Source organism: Paroedura picta, chromosome 1 (assembly GCF_049243985.1).
Source record: "Paroedura picta isolate Pp20150507F chromosome 1, Ppicta_v3.0, whole genome shotgun sequence".
Lineage (NCBI taxonomy): Eukaryota > Metazoa > Chordata > Lepidosauria > Squamata > Gekkonidae > Paroedura > Paroedura picta.
Genome location: NC_135369.1, coordinates 198,278,457 through 198,292,080, shown reverse-complemented (window position 1 = coordinate 198,292,080; position 13,624 = coordinate 198,278,457).

The window sequence follows — 13,624 nt, the reverse complement described above, 5'->3', positions numbered from 1 at the left end:
GTTCAGCAGTGGAATAGGCTGCCTAAGGAGGTGGTGAGCTCCCCCTCACTGGAAGTCTTCAAGCAAAGGTTGGATACACACTTTTCTTGGATGCTTTAGGATGCTTAGGGCTAATCCTGCGTTGAGCAGGGGGTTGGACTAGATGGCCTGTATGGCCCCTTCCAACTCTATGATTCTATGTTTCTATGATTCTATGATTCTATGACTGTAAGAATGCTTTTTTAAAACTCAGAAACAGTGCTGTAACGCTGTCACCACCTTTTAAAACTATGCGGTTTATGATGAGCCCAAGGTCACCCAGCTGGCTGCATGTGGGGGAGTGCAGAATCAAACCTGGTATGCCAGATTAGAAGTCCGCATTCCTACACCAAACTGGCTCCTATCCACTACACCAAACTGGTGGGATTGAGGAGCATGAAAACAAAGGTGCAAAAAAAATCCAAACAATATCCTTAATGCAGAAACAGCCCCATATTCACCCAACAGAGTTGTCCAAAGTGAACTGAATTGCAAATTAGCATAAGTGGAAGATAGGGCACCTGACGGCAACAGTTAGGAAGAAAAGGTATCTTGAACCAGTTTGGCAGCTCACAGCCTTGCTGAAAAGCCAAAATTCTCATCACAGAATTCTCATCATTGACTGAGCTTTGCTCAGTTGTGGATAATGAGGAGTTTCTTGGCCTTTCCAGCCTTGGCCCTGGCCTGGTGGAACATTCTGCTTGGCGAAGATCAGGACCCTTCGGGTTCCCTCACAATTCTGGAGCCAATGGTTGAGGCGAGTTAAAGACACCAAGAATTGTTGGCCTCCCCACCAGAAACATCCACCAACAGGGTGCTTCTCCAAGATTTGATCAATCCTCATAAGGAGACAATAATAGCAAGTGGTTTTTATAGGATCTATTATTTTATTGTTTTACTGTTCTGTTTTTTTAAAAGGCGTTTTAAAGGATAGGACCTTCAGTAATGTGATTAAACTATGGGCAGAACAATATCATCTAGATATGAGAGGAGAAAATCACAGTTTACCAGTGGAACTGACTGCCTAAGGAGATGCTTCCCCTGGATGCTTTGGGCTGATCCTGCATTGAGCAGGGGGTGGGACTAGATGGCCTGCATGGCCCCTTCCAACTCTATGGTTCTATGAAAGTCCTAATAACTGCCTCGAGCTGACAGGGAGGGGTAATACACAAATAAAACATTTATTTATTATTTCCGTCTGCATGGCCAGCCTCCAGCTGGAACTGGCATTCTCCTGGAATTTCCCCGATAGCAATATTATATTAGCAGAGTGCTCAAAGCACACAGCACAGAGGAATAATCTGGTGGGCGTATGTGCTTCTATAGGGAATACAGTTACACATGGAGGCTTTTTAACCTGAGCAATCTGATAGGAGCCCTCTATTGTAAGGAACTCTGTTCTAGACACAATGGTTTAACTAGGTAATTTGGTTTAACTAGGTTTAACTAGGGCCCATTCCGCACACACATGATAATGCACTTTCAATGTGCTTTGGCAGCTGGATTTTCCTGTGTAGAACAGGATAATCGACTTCTAAAGTGCATTGAAATTGCATTATCTAATGTGTGCAGAATAGGCCTAGGTAAGACAGATGATTTAACTAGGTAAGACGGATGGAGTTGCAGGAAGCATGTCTTGCTCTTATGGTTACAAGGAGAGAGAGAATGTGATAAAAGAGATCTGATAAAAGAGATCAGTTCTCCTGGAGCACATGGCTACTTTGGAAGGCAGACTGAATGACAGTAGACCCCTCTGAGGGGTCTCATCTCCTGAAATCCCACCCTCCCCATGCTCAACCCACAAATCTTAAGGAATTTCACAACCCAGCTCCCCCAAGCTTGAGATATATTCGAGCCCCAGCTGAATACCTTTGTTACCTGGAAATAAAAAAATTACAGGAGGGCATTCATGTTGGTGAGATGTTCGGCTCTCCCCTCTGCTGTTTTAGAGGGTCAATATAAGAAAATCCCCAGAGCGGAAAGAATTTGCCCCTGTAATTCTGGAGAGTTGGCAACTGTAGATCAAGTGTTAATCAGATGTCCATTCTATATACTAGCTAGAATTCATCTTATCTCCCCTTTGCTTAGTAAGACTGGTGCTACCTCAGAAAAAGTCGAACAAGTTCGTCCTGTGGTAAGGGAAAGAATCTACTTTCAGGCAGGTTGCTAAATGTTCTGTCTTTGTATACAGAGCACGCGCAAGGATAATGAGCAGTCAGTAATGGGATTGCATTATTTAAAACTATCTTCGATGCATTTCCATTGTTTTTATGCATTTTAAATGTTTTTAATTTTTAATTAATAATTTATGCATATAAATTACATTCTGGCTAATGCTTTTTTAAATAAAATTCATTCACAACCCAGAGCTGGCAACCTTATATCAGTCATGATGAAGATTCCCTGGGAACAAAAACATATGCCTCAAAGTGATGGCATCAGAACAGTAGAAAGGAAGAGATAGTCGGACTCTTTGCTTCGCCCCCGGAGTTATGCTGCAAGGAAACAGGAGGCCGTGCCAATGCTGATGGTTTTAATGGAGTCCTCCAGCGGCCTATCGAGTCTGAAGATACACAGCCATGTTTGTTGACCTTGATTTCAAAACTTGTAGCTTTCCACATTTCTCAGTCAAGCCCAATGTTTCCTGAACTACCTGGAGTTTGCAACTTCTTGAAAGAATCATGTCAAGAGGGCAATGCGGTGGTAGAAGGTTTAAGTGCTGGTTAAGTGCTGCATTGGATAAAAAGTCAAGGAACAGATCTAGCAGCCGTCCTACACAGTTCCATCACTTGGAAGTCAGACTGTGTCACTGTACTTGATCAAAGTTATGCTAGATACCTGGACGCACTCTTGTCCTCGCACATGCTAAAGGGAGACCCATCAATGAATGTCATGTTCTCCGTACTTTTTCTTCTGGAGAATAACGTGCTTGGAGTGGGATAAAAATCTGTTGATATTCAAAATGCATCCCTCCGCTTTCTGCCCTCATTAGGGCCTGCAAGGTTGCTTAGATTTAAAAACTTGCATAATAAAGCCTTGTCTTAACCATCATCAAAACACAACCCAGCTAACATATACATATAAAAACATGAAGACTATGATTAAGATATTGGGCAAGGAGGAGAGGGTCCTTGAGGGAACCCTGAATGAAACAAAGCCTTCTCCTGATGGAAGACGGCAACCTGCCAACTTTTCATTCGAATTGTTCTCCCATAGGGAACTATGACGGTTCTCCGTGAGATTCATAGCATTCTCTCCAGTTGTCTACCTCTCCTGGAACCTCCTCAGTGAAGTGTGATGGGTCCCCTCTGGTGCCCTCTAGAAGATGGTTTGGAAACATTTCCTCTGGCCGACAGGCACTTCCAGGATTTATAAAAGCTTTCATCAGTAGGTCAGGATTTATTCTACAGATCTTGGCCTTCACGACCTCAGGGATCCTGTCAACACTGCTCAAAGAGCAAGCCATCCAAAGATGTTCCTAGAAATGTGACCGGTTCTAAGGACAGATTAGACCAGGGGTAGTCAAACTGCGGCCATCCAGATGCCCATGGACTACAATTCCCAGGAGCCCCCTGCCAGCGAATGCTGGCAGGGGGCTCCTGGGAATTGTAGTCCATGGACATCTGGAGGGCCGCAGTTTGACTACCCCTGGATTAGACAATAGATAGTACATGAGCCAACCTGTCATAACTATTAGCAAATAAACTGTCATTTGGAAAGGGCAAAGATGTCAAATCCCAAAACAGCCAAAATAGTCATGCGGAGTCCAATTCAGCCGGTTTTATGGTTGCCAAACTAGATCGAAATTACGGAGGTTTTTTTTTGAAGTCACTCACAATGAAAAATATAACATAATGGGAAGCAAACAATTAATGATATCCGAATCCCAAGAGTGAATGTATTTCTTTGTTTTATATTTATTGCTTGAAGAAGAAACCTTCATCAGTTTGGTAAATTGATTCGTTTGCCCCATCAAAAACAATTATAATTCAAACACTGGTTACCCAGAACTTTTTCTGTAGAATTTCCATTGCAACAATGAGCTTCACATTTCCAACTGGGCTACACTGATGAGAACAGAACTTTGGAAAGTCTACAATGAGATCAGGATGACTGATCTCCTTGCAGCCTAGCTGGGAATATGAATTTCATTGTTGCAGTGAAAATTTTACATAAAAGGTTCCAGGTAAACAGTGATTGAATTATAATTGTTTTTAAAGTATGGGGTGAATGGGGTGAATGAATTAATGCGATATAAACCAATGGAGCTTTTGAAAGGCAGATAAAAGCATATTAAAAAATATTCACTGTCCCTAATATAGACGGTTATCTGGCACTGGTGCAGTACTTGTGCTACTATTAAAACCCAGCCAATGAAGACAAAACTGATAAAATAAAGGCCAAACTTCCTACAAATTCTTTGGCAAGATGACCTCAGTGGTTAATCATAAAATCATAGACTCATAGAGTTGGAAGGAGCATCTAGTCCAACCCCCTGCTTAACGCAGGATCAGCCCAAAGCATTCTAAAGCATCCAAGAAAAATGTGTATCCAATCTTTGCTTGAGGACTGCCAGTGAGGGGGAGTTCAGCACCACCTATTCCACTGCTGAACTACTCTGACTGTGAAAATTTTTTTCCTGATATCTAGCCTATATCGTTGTACTTGTAGTTTAAACTGCGTGTCCTCTCCTCTGCAGCCAACAGAAACAGCATCCTGCCTTCCTCCAAGTGACAACCTTTCAAATACTTAAAGAGGGCTATCATGTCCCCTCTCAACCTCCTTTTCTCCAGGCTGAACATTCCCAAGTCCCTCAACCTATCTTCATAGGGCTTGGTCCCTTGGCCCCAGATCATCCTCGTCGCTCTCCTCTGTACCCTTTCAATTGTATCTACCTCCTTCTTGAAGTGAGGCCTCCAGAACTGCACACAGTACTCCAGGTTCTCAACCTTCCTAATGCCTTGACCCTCTAATACAGTTCCTCATGTTGTGGTGACCCCCGACCATGAAATTATGCAAGGGTTCTTTCACAGAAATTAAACCAAAACTGGCCAATGGCGTGAAGATCCATTGTTCATGATTGTGTATAAATTGTTTTTTCCCGGGTTTCTCAGTTCAGTTCTGCTTGTTGTCCCCCATGCCAATCTCGCAGCAACAGTGGCGGCAGTGCCCCCCCCCCCGCCAAGGTGCTTGCCCTGCCGCAACCCCCGTAAAAAGATTGCGTGCCCCACAAAGGGGTCCCGATCACCAGGTTGAGGGTCTAGGAGAATATAACAATATCTTTTCCCCTAAAGTATTGTCAGAAGACAATTGCAAATAATTTGGCTTGGTTCGGCTGAACCAAGCCAAACCGCTCAACCCTGCCATTAGGAAGTTGCCATTAGGAAGTTTAAGTTTTTAGCATTCCTGGAAACATTTTTAACATCTCTTTTCTAAGCAGCAAAGGCCGAAAACAGAGGAAGGCACGCTGGTGCCTCATACTTCTCAGACTACAGGCTGCAGAGGCAGTTAAACTAATGCCCAAAGTATTCTTTTTTAAATGCTGAAATGACACAGTCATTTAATGACTAGCCTAGCAGTTCAATCTTATACCTGAGATTCTTCAGTCTAATCAATGGACTTAATCTGTAAGGTTTTTTTGCATTCTCAGTTTCCTTGCTTGTAAGGTCCTATTTCTTGGCGAGTGTGTGTGTCTGTTCTGCATACATTTTGTGCTCTGTAGGGGTTGGTTTTATATTACATCAGTTAATTTCCAGGAAATTTCCTTGCAGGTTTTATTTCAGGCTTTTATATTGAAATTAATCCATGGTAGTATTGAATGAGCCACTAGAGGGAGCAAAATGCATGCAGAACAAGGAAAAGATGAAGCAGGAAATATGGTGCACCGATATGTCTTACTTCCACTGTCTCCACTTGCTACTGAGAAACCACAATTAGCACTTTCAGAGCACTTCTGCATGGAGGGGTAAAATGTGTGTGGATGGTAAGCCTCGCGTTTGCAGCCCTCCATAAGGGAGACCCCCTCCAGAGTTTTCCCTCTGCCCCATCACAGCTTTTTGCCTCCCAATGAGGCTGCAAGGGAAAGCAAAACAAACTTCTCCCACTTTTTGGATTGTCACAAGTCTTCAATCACAGCACAGCACATTATGATGACAGCACAGTCCTGAAGCTGATCACTAAAAGACTAGAAGACCAGGATATTCAGACAATAGGCACATCAACCCACAGGATCTGTTCACCAGGCCACTGGAACATCCCCTGGCCTTATAAATCAATGCCCCTATATCTGCAAGTGTTAGATGACTATTCCCTTAAAAGGGCCTTTCTCCTTGCGCGCCTAAACATCTTCCCTTCAAACCTATCAAGAGGAAGCTTCCTTCAAATCCCTCGAAATGAGAGAAGCTGCCTGCACGGGTGCAATGTACCAGATTCCCTTAGCCACCTATTATTCAACTGCCCAAATTTTAGATGTTCCACCATTATCTGGGGGGGGGGGGGTTATGGGAAAACTGAAGTATCTGTGCATCGATGAGAAACATCCAGTGAAGATGTTGCTGAGTGTAAAGGGGCCCTCTCAGACAGTGGACCCTGCAAGAATCCTGTCAACCATCTCGAGAACTAATCTATCTCTGCTGCAGATCGGCTATACGGCATAAGGCCTTACTACTGTTGTCCATATGTCTATGCCCGGAATTTGTTTCTGTTTTAAATTTTGATTTATGTATATCAAATCTTATGCCAATAAAGGAATCTGAATCTGAATCACAGCACAGCAGTTCTCTCGTGGACTAAAACATTCTTCCTCCACCCAAGCCCCCCAATTGATTTGTTTTTTAAAAAGGCAATTCCACGTTGCTATGTGGTAATGCCACAACACAGACACATTTTTAATACAAAAGTAAGACTTCCGCATTGCTATGGAGAAACCAGAATGATACAGCATTCCCCCTCCTTTTGGGGATTCGTGGTGTTTTGGACTCTATGTATGAGTGGATGCAAATCCACCTTTTTTTCTATTTCCCTCATCCTGAGGCAAATGTGGGCAAATTACAAGCCAGCACCTGGACAGCCTTAGGATGCAGATGTCATATGGAGACATTGGTTGCTGGTTGAATTCCAGATCAAGTTTAAGGGGTTGATTCTAACCTTTAAAGCTATACGCAGTGTGTGCCCTGCATATCTAAGGGACCACTTCTTCCAGGATGGCCCTAGAAGAACTTGAAGAACTTAAAGAAGAAAAAGAAGAAGACTTGGTTCTTCTATGCTGCTTTTCTCTACCCAAAGGAGTCTCAAAGCAGACACCCTGTGAGGTAGGGGAGGCTGAGAAAGCCCTGATATTACTGAAGAAGAAGAAGTTGGTTCTTATATGCCGCTTTTCTTTACCCAAAGGAGGCTCAAAGTGGCTGACAATTGCCTTCCCTTTCCTCTCCCCACAACAGACGCCGTGTGTGGTGGGATGATGCTGAGATCTTCTAGTACCAACATATTGGTGCTCCCCAGCCTGGAGAAAGTGCCAGGGCCCTGTGTGAGGGCCAGGGCCTTTCTTGCCATGGCCCCAGCCTGTTGGACTGAGCTGCCAGGTGAGACCTGGACCCTGATGGAACTACCTAAGTTCTACATGGCCTGCAAAATGGAGCTTTCCCACTAGGCCTTTGGTTGAGGCCAGACCAAGCTTGCCGTGAAGAAAATCTATGGGACTCACTCCATTCACCTCTGGGTTATTTCTTTCACTTATCCAAAACCCGCTTAAAATGGATTGGGATGGATCAATGAGCCAATCAGGAGAAACACTATTAGTTTTAATGCTGTTTTAACTGTGATTTTATAAAGGTTGGATATGCATGTTGTGAGCTGTTCCTAGCCTGCTCATGGGAAGGGGGGTATATCAAAACTAATAAATAGCAATAATAATAAGACTGCCTCCACCAAGTTTGTAGACAAGATGAAATTTGAGCCAGTATCCTTCCGTACTGTAAGACATGAGATGTCAGCTCCCATAGGATTTTGAACACCACAATATTGAAGCGGGCTGTTAAAAAATCCATATCTATCCTGTTTTCAGTCAATAAGTTCAACCATCCCAAGATCCTTTTCCTTGGGACACTGCCAAAAGTATTTTTTGGGGGGTGGGGGGCATGTTTGTGGTCAGTACTCAACGATCTGATGGCAAGAATGAGCAGCTAATGGAGCACAGGGTGGACATGAAGTTCCCGTCACTGGACAGTGTACTGAATACATCAGGCATGAAGAAGGGTTTGTGATAAACAGCTAAATGTTTGCCCACACTTCCTGATGATACTTTTAAATGAAATCAGGGCTCATTCCAGCATGAGAAGTAATTACCATTGTACAGTATAGTAAGGTACAATGAGCCACATTAACTTTATTCAGATTTGTTCAGCAGGAAGAGTGCCTTGCAAATGCAGTCTTCCAGAACTCAGTACAGCTCAGTCTCCTCTCTTTTGACATCCTTGGCCCACCCCCATGCAGAGAGCAATCCTAAACAGGTCTAATCAAAAGTAATTCCCATGGCATTCAATTTGGCTTAGTCCCAAGGAAACATTCTTACAATTGCAGTGCAGTTTATGTATATCCTATCCAAATTTGCCCCCTTCAAGGATCGCTGCCTTGTTGTGGCAAGGGGGCTTGCGTAGTTCAGTGAAGCTATGAGCTATACCGTGCAGGGCCACCCAAGATGGACAGGTCATAGCTGAGAGCTCTGACAAAAGGTGATTCACTGGAGAAGGAAATGGCAAACCACTCTAGTATCTTTGCCATGAAAACTCTATGGACAGTTCCAATAGGCAAAACGTTATGACGCTGGAAGATGAGCCCCTCAGGTCGGAAGGTGTCCAATATGCTACTGGGGATGAGCAGACGGCTAGTACGAGTAGCGCCAGAATGAATGAAGCGACTGGGCCAAAGCCGAAAGGACGCTCAGTTGTGGAAGTAACTGATGGCGAAAAGACAGTCCGATGCTGTAAAGATTTTTATTCCATAGGAACCTGGAACGTCAGATCCATGAATCAAGGCAAGCTGGACATGGTTAAACAAGAAATGACAAGACTGAACATCGACATTTTAGGAATCAGTGAACTAAAATGGACAGGAATGGGTGAATTTAATTCAGATGACCATCAGGTATACTACTGTGGACAAGAATCTCGCAGAAGAAATGGAGTAGCCTTCATAATCAATAAGAGAGTAGGAAAAGCAGTCTTGGGATACAATCCCCAAAATGACAAAATGATCTCAGTTCGAATCCAAGGCAAACCATTCAATATCACAGTGATCCAGGTCTATGCCCCAACCACTGCTGCTGAAGAGGATGAAGTTGATCAGTTCTATGAAGCCCTACAACACCTTCTAGAAGCAACGCCAAAAAATGATGTGCTTATCATCATGGGGGATTGGAATGCTAAAGTAGGAAGCCAAAAGATAACCGGGATAACAGGCAAGTTTGGCCTTGGAGTACAAAATGAAGCAGGGCACAGGCTGGTAGAATTTTGTCAAGAGAATACAATGGTCATAGCAAACACTCTTTTCCAACAACCCAAGAGACGACTACACATGGACATCACCAGACGGTCAACACAGAAATCAGATTGACTATGTGCTCTGCAACCAAAGATGGAAAAGTTCTATCCAGTCAATAAAAACAAGACCAGGAGCTGATTGTAGTTCAGATCATGAGCTTCTTGTTGCAAAATTTAGGCTTAAATTGAAGAAAGTAGGGTAAACCACTAGGCCACTCAGGTATGAACTAAATCATATCCCCAACGAATACACAGTAGAGGTGACAAATAGATTTAAGGAATTAGATCTGATAGACAGAGTGCCTGAAGAACTATGGACGGAGGTTCGCGACATTGTACAAGAGGTAGCAACTAAAACCATCCCAAAGAAAAAGAAATGCAAGAAATAAAAATGGCTGTCTGAGGAATCTTTACAAATAGCTAAGGAGAGAAGGGAAGTGAAAGGCAAGGGAGAAAGAGAAAGATACACCCAATTGAATGCAGAATTCCAGAGAAAAGCTAGAAGAGATAAGAATGCGTTCTTAAATGAACAGTGCAAACAAATAGAAGAAAACAATAGAATGGGGAGGACCAGAGATCTTTTCAAGAAAATTGGAGATATGAAGAGAACGTTTCATGCAAAGATGGGTATGATAAGGGACCAAAATGGTAGGGACCTCACAGAAGCAGAAGAGATTAAACAAAGGTGGCAAAATTATACAGAAGAACTATACAAGAGCGAGCTTAACATCCCTGATGACCACAATGGGGTAGTTACTGACCTGGAGCCAGACATCCTGGAATGTGAAGTCAAATGGGCCTTAGGAAGTCTGAGCAACAATAAAGCTAGTGGTGGTGACAGCATTCCAGTTGAACTATTTAAAATCTTAAAGGACGATGCAGTAAAAGTGCTACACTCAATATGCCAGCAAATTTGGAAAACTCAACAATGGCCACAGGATTGGAAAAGGTCAGTTTACATTCCAATCCCAAAGAAGGGCAATGCCAAAGAATGTTCAAACTACCGCACCATTGCACTAATTTCTCATGCTAGCAAAGTTATGCTCAAAATCCTACAAGCTAGGCTCCAGCAATATGTGGACCAAGAACTTCCAGAAGTACAGGCAGGATTTCGAAGAGGCAGAGGAACTAGAGATCAAATTGCCATCATACGCTGGATCATGGAGAAAGCTAGGGAGTACCAGAAGAACGTCTACTTCTGCTTCATTGACTATGCTAAAGCCTTTGATTGTGTGGAGCACAACAAATTGTGGCAAGTTCTTAAAGAGATGGGAATACCAGAGCATCTTATTTGTCTCTTGAGAAATTTATATGCAGGTCAAGAAGCAACAGTGAGAACTGAACATGGAATCACTAACTGGGTCAAAATTGAGAAAGGAGTTCGGCAAGGCTGTATACTGTCGCCTTGCCTATTTAACTTGTATGCAGAGCACATCATGAGAAATGCGGGATTAGAGGAGTCACAAATTGGGATCAAGATTGCAGGGAGAAATATCAACAACCTCAGATATGCAGATGATACCACTCTAATGGCAGAAAGTGAAGAGGAACTAAAGAGCCTGTTGATGCGGGTGAAGGAGGAGAGTGCAAAAGTTGGCTTGAAACTCAACATCAAGAAAACAAAGATCATGGCATCCGGCCCTCTCAATTCATGGCAAATAGATGGGGAAGAAATGGAGATAGTGACAGATTTTATTTTCCTGGGCTCCAAGATCACTGCAGATGGGGACTGCAGCAAAGAAATTAAAAGACGCTTGCTCCTGGGGAGGAAAGCTATGGCAAATCTAGACAGCATCCTAAAAAGCAGAGACATCACCCTACCAACAAAAGTGCGTTTAGTCATGGCTATGGTATTCCCAGTTGCAATGTATGGCTGCGAAATTTGGACCATAAGGAAGGCCGAGCGTCAAAGAATTACGGCTTTTGAACTCTGGTGCTGGAGAAGACTCTTGCGAGTCCCTTGGACTGCAAGGCGAACAAACCGGTCAGTCCTAGAGGAGATCAGCCCTGACTGCTCTTTAGAAGGCCAGATCCTGAAGATGAAACTCAAATACTTTGGCCACCTCATGAGAAGGAAGGACTCCCTGGAGAAGAGCCTAATGCTGGGAGCGATCGAGGGCAAAAGAAGAAGGGGACGACAGAGAATGAGGTGGCTGGATGGAGTCACTGAAGCAGTAGGTGCAAACTTAAATGGACTCCGGGGAATGGTGGAGGACAGGAAGGCCTGGAGGATAGTTGTCCATGGGGTCGCGATGGGTCGGACACGACTTCGCACATAACAACAACAACAAATCCAAATTTGCTGTGTTTGTTAACTTTGGAAAGGCAGCGTGTGGTGAAAAATGCTGCCATATCTAGGGATCCCAACCTCCTGGTGGGACTTGTGAATCCCCTGGAATTATAGGTCATCTCCAGGCAACAGAGGTCAGTTTCCCTGGAGAAAATGGCTGCTTGGGTGGGTGGACTTCTTAGTATTCTATTCTACTGAGGTCCTGCCCTAATTCACCCACTCCTGGCTCTTCCCCCTGAAGACTTCAGGTATTTCTCAATCCAGAGCTGGCAACCCTAGAGAAGTCACAACTTTGTGATGACCCTGCAGGGTTTCCAAGACAAGAGGCATTCAAAGATAGCTTGCCATTGTCTGTCTTCGTGTCCTGACCCCAGTATTGTTTGGAAGTCTCCCATTCAAATACTAGCGAGGGTCATCCCTGCTTAACTTCCAAGGTCTGACATGATCAGGGTTTCTTGGGCTATCCAGGTCACGTCAAGGACGGCAAATCTGACCAGAATTGTCTCCAGCTTTTGGCAAGACATGGAAACGGTCAAACCCAAACATGATTCTTGGTGGTGATATGTCTGTGACCACCCTGTGCTTCTCTGTTTTCAGTTTCCTGCAGTATCTTTAATTATTATTTTCTGAGAGGAGTGAGGTAGACAGGAAAGGAGGGGAAGGATGTCTCAGTCCTTGTCAAAACACTTTGGTATATTTCCACCTCATAGTTTGGCATTTCTGTGCACATCTTCCCCACTCCCATGACAGTCTTGGTGGGGTGGTGGTGGATCATCTCACTCTATGGCAGAGGTGGCTAAATGGTGGTTCTCCAGATTGGGCCTGAAGACCTCCTGAAATGACAGCTCATTTCCAGACTATACAGATCAGTTCTGCAGGAAACTGCCTTATACTGAACCAGATCATTGGCCCACTAAAGTCAGGATTGTCTACTAAAGCTGCCTCCTTTAGTTTTCATACTGGTGACTTTGGGGGAACCAGACAAGTGGTAGGGGTTGAAGATCCAGGGAGGGTTGCACTTGGACTTTGTTAAATCCTGAAACAGTCTGGAACTTGGGGCTGGGATTCATTTTGCCCAGATGGACAGCCGCTTAGCCCGTGGGGGCAGCCACTCACCTCACTCACCACTTGATTAAACTTGGACTTTGGGAAACACCAAGAACTGGCACAGCCAGTGGTGGCAGTAGGGGCAGTTTTCCCTTTCATGCTGGGGTTGGACTGGCTTTGGTAGCACAAACCAGAAGTGAACTGGAGGGTCAATGTAATGGCTTTCTGGGAATGCTCCAACTTGGTGTAGTGGTTAGGAGCACTGACTTCTGGCATGCCGGGTTTGATTCCCTGCTCCTCCTCGACATGCAACCACCTGAGTGACCTTGGACTCACTACAGTAGAATCATAGAATCATAGAATCATAGAGTTGGAAGGGGCCATACAGGCCATCTAGCCCAACCCCCTGCTCAATGCAGGATCAGCCCAAAGCATCCTAAAGCATCCAAGAAAAGTGTGTATCCAACCTTTGCTTGAAGACTGCCAGTGAAGGGGAGTTCACCACCTCCTTAGGCAGCCTATTCCACTGCTGAACTACTCTGACTGTGAAAATTTTTTCCTGATATCTAGCCTATATCGTTGTACTTGTAGTTTAAACCCATTACTGTGCGTCCTTTTTTCTGCAGCCAATGGGAACAGCTTCCTGCCCTCTTCCAAGTGACAACCTTTCAAATACTTAAAGAGGGCTATCGTGTTCCCTCTCAACCTCCTTTTCTCCAGGCTGCACATTCCC